The sequence below is a fragment of the Dermacentor silvarum genome, chromosome 3 (assembly GCF_013339745.2).
Source record: "Dermacentor silvarum isolate Dsil-2018 chromosome 3, BIME_Dsil_1.4, whole genome shotgun sequence".
Lineage (NCBI taxonomy): Eukaryota > Metazoa > Arthropoda > Arachnida > Ixodida > Ixodidae > Dermacentor > Dermacentor silvarum.
In genome coordinates, this window is record NC_051156.1 from 163,780,705 (window position 1) to 163,788,605 (window position 7,901).

General features: G+C 43.4%; 1 long non-coding RNA gene across 1 annotated transcript; it reads right to left on the bottom strand.

Moving 5' to 3' along the window:
• Positions 1 to 280: 280 nt before the first annotated feature.
• Positions 281 to 7,901, bottom strand: LOC119444093 (uncharacterized). Its single transcript, XR_005190453.2, has 4 exons — positions 7,670 to 7,901; positions 4,703 to 4,781; positions 3,458 to 3,562; positions 281 to 478 (listed from the first exon to the last, which is right to left on the bottom strand). It is a non-coding gene; the product is annotated as an uncharacterized LOC119444093 (long non-coding RNA).

Sequence of the window (7,901 nt, forward strand, 5' to 3'; positions counted from 1 at the left end):
TCCTTTCAAAAAGACAATCAGTAATAGACCATATGATTTGTTTATGTTAGTAGGACTGTATTCATTATGGAGAAGCCGCATGATCGGCAGGCATGCCGAGCCACCTCGCTCGACAAGGTCTGTCTTTAGAGAAGAGGCTGCTGAAGTGCGTAGTGGTGGTTGCTACAATTGTCGTCAAATTGCCATAAAGTATTGGGCATTTATGCAAATCCGATATTATCAGGGCAACTTTAGACACAGTTAGGAAGCGCCATGTCCATTATCAGAACTATAGTGTGGAATATCTCTTCCTCCAAAGGCGCGAAGTGCATAAGCCCTTGCTTTGTGTTCTCATTGTCGTTCTGGCGTAAAGTGCAGCGTTGTCCAGTCGGAGAGCAGTCATCTTGCTGCCGCTGGATCACAGTCGTCTCTACGAGGTTCGATGACCATCATCGAACTTTCACGATAACCGGAGATGGTTCTTCGCTAATTACAACCACTGGAAGGAAAAATAATGGTGCCACGGTGTCAGATGTGACTCATATAGAACTGAGAAGGGACGCTATTTTCCCTTTATGTGAAGAAAGTAAAAATATAAAAAGTAGGAAAATGACTGCAGAGTCAAAAGCGCCGCTTAATTTTCAAAGGCATCAGGTGCTGCAAGTTTGGCCGATGAGGAAAATGACATGCACGCGTTTAAACCCCAAACACCGAGGTGAAATGGTACTCAATATGTATGCTATGTTTGCTCGATATCTACAGAACGCATTTGTACACTTCCACTTACAACGACACGCACGAAATGAGAAGTCGCCCATCTTTGCTACATATGCAACGAGCCTATGAATGTGAGAGCGATGCTTCGTTACACTCTACTATGCAATTCGCATGTAATGTTACGTGAAATGTAGTTTTGTCAATATTACAACCTTCTCTTTATTTCGCCTGGTTTGCCACACTCCATAATGTTGAAATGCAATAGTTTGTGCCGTTGGGTAAACTTTCGAAAAAAAATTACATATAAGCATTATATACAGGCAAATTCGTGCAGATACCACAATATCGACTTATAAAATGTGTAGTCGATGAGTCATCTTTATTAACCTTCAGGCTGGTTACTTCTCAACTTCACACCCCTAAGTACACTTTTCCGGACTGCCTTTGTCCCAGGTCACGTCCAAAGTAGATGATGTCATTCACTACAGACACAGGAGCGATGCACTTCAGGCACTGGACATTCTATTCATATGGTTGACCCCAAGTACAAGTGATTGCTGGTGTAAGTCCCACGAAATGCAGTAGAATGGGCTCGTCCTAGTTTCTTCCTCCTTTCTCCGAATGAACTGGATAATGTGTGTGACGGCTATTGGTCAGAAGGCACTTATGACTCACATTGTGTGTGTTTTTGCTTCGAACATTTTTCGAAAGAAAGCTCACAAACCTTAGTCGAATTCTGATACAAAGATATAGCGCAAAAAATGAGGAAAAAAAGGAGTGGGAAAGGAGAGAGCGGAACACTCTCGATGTCTGCAAGCCAATCAGCCCAGCCGAGCATCTTACTCGAATCATGTCCCTATAGAATAATTACCACCCTAGGTGGACAGCATTTGCAAGGAAAACCAAAGCAATCTATTCCTCAGTAATATAATTTACCAAAATGAACTTCCTAGCGGATTTCTATTATGAATCTTGCACCACCCGTTTATTCCTGTCTACAATAGCGGTGTCTTCTAGAAGAAGTGAGGTGTAGACGTTTTGCAGTGAAACGCCAGAAAACCGTCACTCGATACACTCATCCCTTTGTTTCTGTGCCCTCTCAAGCGCGCATTGATGCATTTTACGGTTTGACTTATGTATCAATACCACAAGACAGCGGAATGCGATAGACCGCCCCTACAGCGCATGCGACGAATTGATCTTTGTGCTTTTTATCAGAGACCGGCTTTTTTGTCTTCATCGGTTTCGTTGTTTTACACAGAGTGTTTAGCTTGTTTGGAGCTGAAAAAATAACCCACACGTTTCCCTGGCTTCCTATCTTTTTCATGCGAAGCGATAGTTGGTGAATATAAGGAATCACGGTGGTTTTCACCCAGTCACGGCCACTAGCTCTCGCATTTTCACGGGGGCAATTTCTCGATCGTTCCTGTTTGAGCAGCATTCCCGCCACCGACATCAACACATGGTTCCGATACCAAGCTTCCTTAATTAAGGCGTGCAGTCTGCTGCTGGAAATTTGCTCACAGAAACCGAGGACATCCTCTCTGCCGTATGCAAATGTATAAACAAATGTTCACTGTCATTGTACGCGAAAGAAATGAATTATTTGCGCATGCCTTGAGAGCTGACTTCATATGCAATGTATGATTTAGGTTATCTTAGGTTTTATATGATGCATTCGTTTTAAGATTAACTTCACGCCGTCGTCTATAACAGAGGTTTGATATCGCTGTTCACGTGGTTTTGTGGGCATAAAAGTGCGACCATTCCCGGAGTTAAAATTTCGTCGTTGATGGTTGGCGCCTGCGTCCGTCTGTCGTTTCTTGTGTCTGTGTTTTGTTGCGCTATACCCGGTACCATTCCATGATAAGTAACGAGCAAGCCCTATCGCCACCCTCGTCGACTTCTTGCAAAATTCTCGGCACAAACTTATAATACAAAGCTCAAGCGGATTTTCATGAAGCATATTTACGCGTTTCCAGTTTGAAAAAAAAAAACTCGAAATCAAACTGAAATAACTACCGTTAAGTTATTCTTTCAGTTTACTTGATTACATAGGCAGCACTGTGAAGCGGAGCTTGCGGTGCATATCCCCATGTGACGTAACAGGACGGCATAAAATGAAGCTTGGCTATACGGCACCATAAAGCGGTCCTTCTCGCCCCGGGCTGCTGACGTGACTTTGCATTGCATCGGGAGCTGTGCAAAGCGCCATTCGGCACCAGATGGTGGAAAGAGAGAAGCGCGACAGCAGTTTCATTTTACGCCAGCCTTCTACGTCACATAGGGGTTCATGGGCGAGCCGCGCTTCGCGGTGCCACGTGCGTTATCTCGCCAATGGAACGAATATTTCGACGCCAGTTATGTTTCGTCTACCAGACCTCTAGGAACGTTGAAGCACGGAACTAGACTTTCTCGATGATTTTCTTCAAATCTGCAATTTAAAGAGAGTCAATTTACTTGCCGTAAACTGCAACATAAGGAAGGTAATTACTGGAATTCGATTAGTTAGTAAACAACAAGCTTTGGTTCTTCCAGCAAGTGGTGTCCGCCTGCGCAGGTTTTTAATATTTAATGAAGCAATTCGAGTGAGAATTTTAGGCGTCTATAAAAATCTTCAAAGAAAAAATAACAAACACATTACATAGCTATGAAATATGGTCGTCTTCTCGCGAAAGGACAGCTCGTACACTACCGATTTCGCGTAACTGTGAAACAAGGACAAGCGAAAAGGCGGTGGCTGAAACAGGCACTTGTATACCTTTCGGTGGCTCTTTTTTGATGACAATTGTGGACGCAGAGCCTGATGATGGGACTACTACATTAGACGAATCCGATGTTTCCGGTTGGACAACAATGGTTTCACCTGGTATACGAAGTCAGAATATAGAGGCGCCAATTAACGTAAATTGGAATAATACTTCTAAACTGGCGATTGAACAACGAGTAGAAATGTACATTTTGAAGCTCTCGCACACACACACGCGCGCACACACACACACACACATCACACACACGCGATGCACACACAACACACACACCACACTCACGCACGCAACGCAGCGAGAGCGTCGGACTGCCTTAAAGGTATTTAACTGCGCTATCCTTCGGGATCGGCCCAATTTTTACACTGCCATATCCGGCGGGAATGGCTTTAGACGGCATTGCCTTCGGGATCAGCCTACGAAGGAGGCCACAAACAGGCATACGGTGACATACCCGGTACGAAAAACGTTGTCCATAAAAAGGACACGATAAAGTATGATCACGGTATGCACAGGTGAGATAATTCTGCTGGTATCGACGTAATAGGTTGTGCTGGTGAAATATGCCAATGCCACGAAAAAAAAAATAATAGCGCACGTGTTTGCGTTATATGCAGGAAGCTCGAGTCTTTCCGTATATTTTTCCTGGCGAACCTCGACCAATTCCCCCGACCTTGCGCGCACGTGCCATTTCCGTTGGGTGAAATGCCGGAAAAAAGCCACAGGTGAGAGCTCATGGCAATCCCATTGGCGCCGTGGACGTTCCACAGCTGTCCTGCTCTTTATACATGCTTTTAAGACTGGCGTCGCATTCACGGTAGTGGGAACTTTACCCGCCGTAGTTGCTTAGTGACTATGGTGTTGGGCTGCGAAGCACGAGGTCGCGGGATCAAATCCCGGCCATGGCGGCCGCGTTTCGATGGGGGCGAAATGCGAAAACGCCCGTGTACTTAGATTTAGGTGCACGGTAAAGAACCCCAGGTGTTCCAAATTTTCCGGAGCCCCCCACTACGGCGTGCCTCATAATCAATTCGTGGTTTTGGCATGTAAAACCCCATAATTTAGTTTTTGTAGTGGGAACATTAAAGAAAGCAGACACGTACTACACATTGACGATGAATTGGAACTATGTTGCGAGCGTTATGGGCTGTACGTTTAAATGCGCAAGACCATTTGGCCATACTTGAACAACGCTTTCAGTAAGTGCCTGTAAAACCCGTTAGCATGCATGGAAAACTTACCCAGTGCGGTGAAAATCACTGCTGGGAGGATTAGAAATAGGGAGCCCCAAAGCATCTTCAATCGAGTGCCTTTCTGCGTCTGATCATGGGCAGCAGAAAAAAAAACATAAATATGTTAACACGCTTGGCATGAAATAATGTGCTTGTGTTAGTGTGAATAAATGAACAAAAGTTGATGGCAAGAATATAGCACGAATAGGTTAACTTACTGCTAATGAATTAACATGGCAATCATTGTATGTTCAAATCAGCATATTGAAGTCATCAGAGTTATAAAAACATTTTACCTGGGCCTGTGCAGGCAGCGGACGTGCGTTACACACACAAATTATTAAATACAGATTAAAGCACTTCCGCTAACATTATATTTCGTCTCTAGTTACTTAGTTCTTGCAATTGACATGGACTGTTGCGTTTAAAAGAAATCTTTCCCAGTTGCTTCCTTTCTGACAGTTTCCCCTCATTCCCCTCAATGTTGCCTAGAACCAAAGTACAGCGAAACCCCATCAGAATTGGAGGACGCTTAAGCTTCGCGTTTAAGAGTGGGACGCGATAGCATTCAAAGATCCCTGGCTGCATATCAGGATTTTTTCTCGTATATTCAGATTGAAATCAGACGCTATCACGTCTATACATTGTGGGTAAGTCGTAATGTACAATTTTTCTGACGGAGTTTGTTTGAGAAACTTAATTTGTGTTCACTAACGCCTTGCGCCGCGCGAAGGGCCCGCCCGGTCGGGGTGGTTCGGGATGATGTGGTTCGGCATGATTATTTCTGCCTAACCTAACCACGCCGGATTTTCTGCGACTTGGGGTGTTAACGCTGTCGCGTTTATATTTTTGGTCGAACTTTGCAGACGTGTCTCCTGGATTCCTTTTAAAAATATAATTTTGCTTCGATTTAATATTCTGCTTTTTGTTCTAAAGTGTGAGTCGGCAAAACAAAGCTTTCGACCTACAGTAGCTGTTTGTTGAAATCCTTTTGCAGGTTCCTCGCCAGTATTGCACGTATCCAACCGCTGTTATGTCTGAATCACCAGCAGATTGAAGCTAATTTTTGTTTGCTTGCAAGCGACTTGAATTGCCAGTGGCTGAATTTGTTGGTCAATTTGTATTGGGCCTTCGTTATTCAGTATATCTGCGTTACTAGAACTTGGTCCGAGTTCAACTAAACGGGCAAATCATTCATTATATGTGCTTGTTTTTTACTCACGTAACATTTTGATTGATTTCCGTGATAGCTATGTGTTATTTTACAGCATTTCAACTGCCTTTTGGAAGATTTATGAGCTTGATGCACCTTTACCCTTGCTTGTAGAAGAATAGTCAATAAAATCAGGTTTTTGACATTGCAAGTGCAAAGATGTTCTATTTTATATACTTGAGAAAGTTTTACGGTAGCTGAGGCTGGCTTTTTAATCTTTTAACGTATGCACAATGCCGTGCATAGCGCGAAATGAGTACTGCCACGTACGTAGGCATAGTTGCAATCCTTTAAACTTGCACGTCCCTACACATGTAATTGGTGAAATTACCTTTTAGTTGCTGATCTATTATACAAGCAGCAGCAGCGAAAACGCCTCAAACTGATGCAATATAATAAAATCAGCACCAGTGCAGTTACTCTAACCAGCTGGCATAGAGTAAACAGCTACATTTCAACCACTATATGACGCGCTGCAGTACACAAAAATTAACGACACGGCAGTTTCTCCTTTTCCACAGGGTGAAGTTGACGTACTCTTGAGCTCGTGCCCCCTCCGGAAGAAGACAAGTTGGAAGTACCTAGAGTACGTGTACTCTAAAAGAAGCGTCGCATTTGTGACAAGCAGCTGCTCCGCTGACGCTGTGGCTTTTACAACTTGAATTCACATTTTGTTTTTACAGAGCTGATATATCAGGTGTCAGTAGCCTATCGAATGAGCCATTGCCGATTCCGATAAAGCTTAAGCAGTTACACGCCTACAGAAACTACACTCCTACAGAAAGACGCCTAGTGTCAGCAGTGTCATACGCACAGAACAAGAAATGGAGAAGAATCACACTGCCCAGGTAACCACTAGCGATGGAATCTTCAATGTCATTGAGAAATGATCTTGTGTAGCCAGATACACAAACTAATGAGAGACTTCTACAATATCTCGGGAGTAGTGAATGGAACGTACGCCCTCGCAAAAGGAGCCAGATGAAGCAGTGAGTGATTGTCATCACTGCACTCTTTGTCTCGTGTTGTTGCTAAGGACTGGTTTGAGATTCTTCGAAACCCACGATGTTTAAGTAACGTAACTACAACGGGTAGTTAAGCTATATATCAGCGCATTGCTTATGTTTATGCATACACTATCAAATGCCAATTTTTATATGCACTGCACAACAACGTAAAAGAAAGAAAGCTATGGTGGCACAAGAAAGATATGTTTGTTTCTGATTATTATATGTTTGTTTCTGATTACAGCTCTTTTCAGATATGGATATAGCTGAAAAGTGCATATTCACGCTGAATACGCACATTTCCTTACAGTATATGGGCAAAAGGATGAAAGTATACATCAGTGCTGCAAAAAAAGCACTTCACTTGCACCAATTACTTGCCGTGTTTATATGCACAAACTTAGGTTCCATAAACGTCAATTATTGCTGCGTTTTGTCAGCAAGAAGCAATAGAGGAAAAGGCCGCCACAATTGAGATAACCGTTTTGCATGAATGATACCTTCGCAAAGCCTGCTGGTGTTAAAAGTGTAAATGCAAGAGGAAGTGCTACGTCATTGCTGCGACTATTTTTCACTGAAACTGAGCGTTACCAATGGAAAGTACACGAGCCCTATGCAAAGACGCAAAAAACATCATTGATGAGTTTGCTGTACTAAACAATGAAATGTGTGAATTGCTCCATTGGTTCGTGAAAATTGTATCTAATATTTCAAACGGCCTGTTTCGGGAGCAACAAGTGATGATGACGAACTTACCTTCTCCTGTTGGTACTAAGAGCTGGGGGATGTCAAGAGAAAAGATTAATGGTACTTGCACTGTTGTCCACCAATATGTGTGCGGACGATGTACGTTAACCAGTGAAACAAAATAGCTGGTATACTTTCTTCATCGGTAGGTGTCGTGTTCCTGCGGAAAAAGCAGAACAGCTGCTCGCTTCTTCGTGTGCTGCACCAAGTTGGAACCCACGCATGTCAGATAATGGCGAAA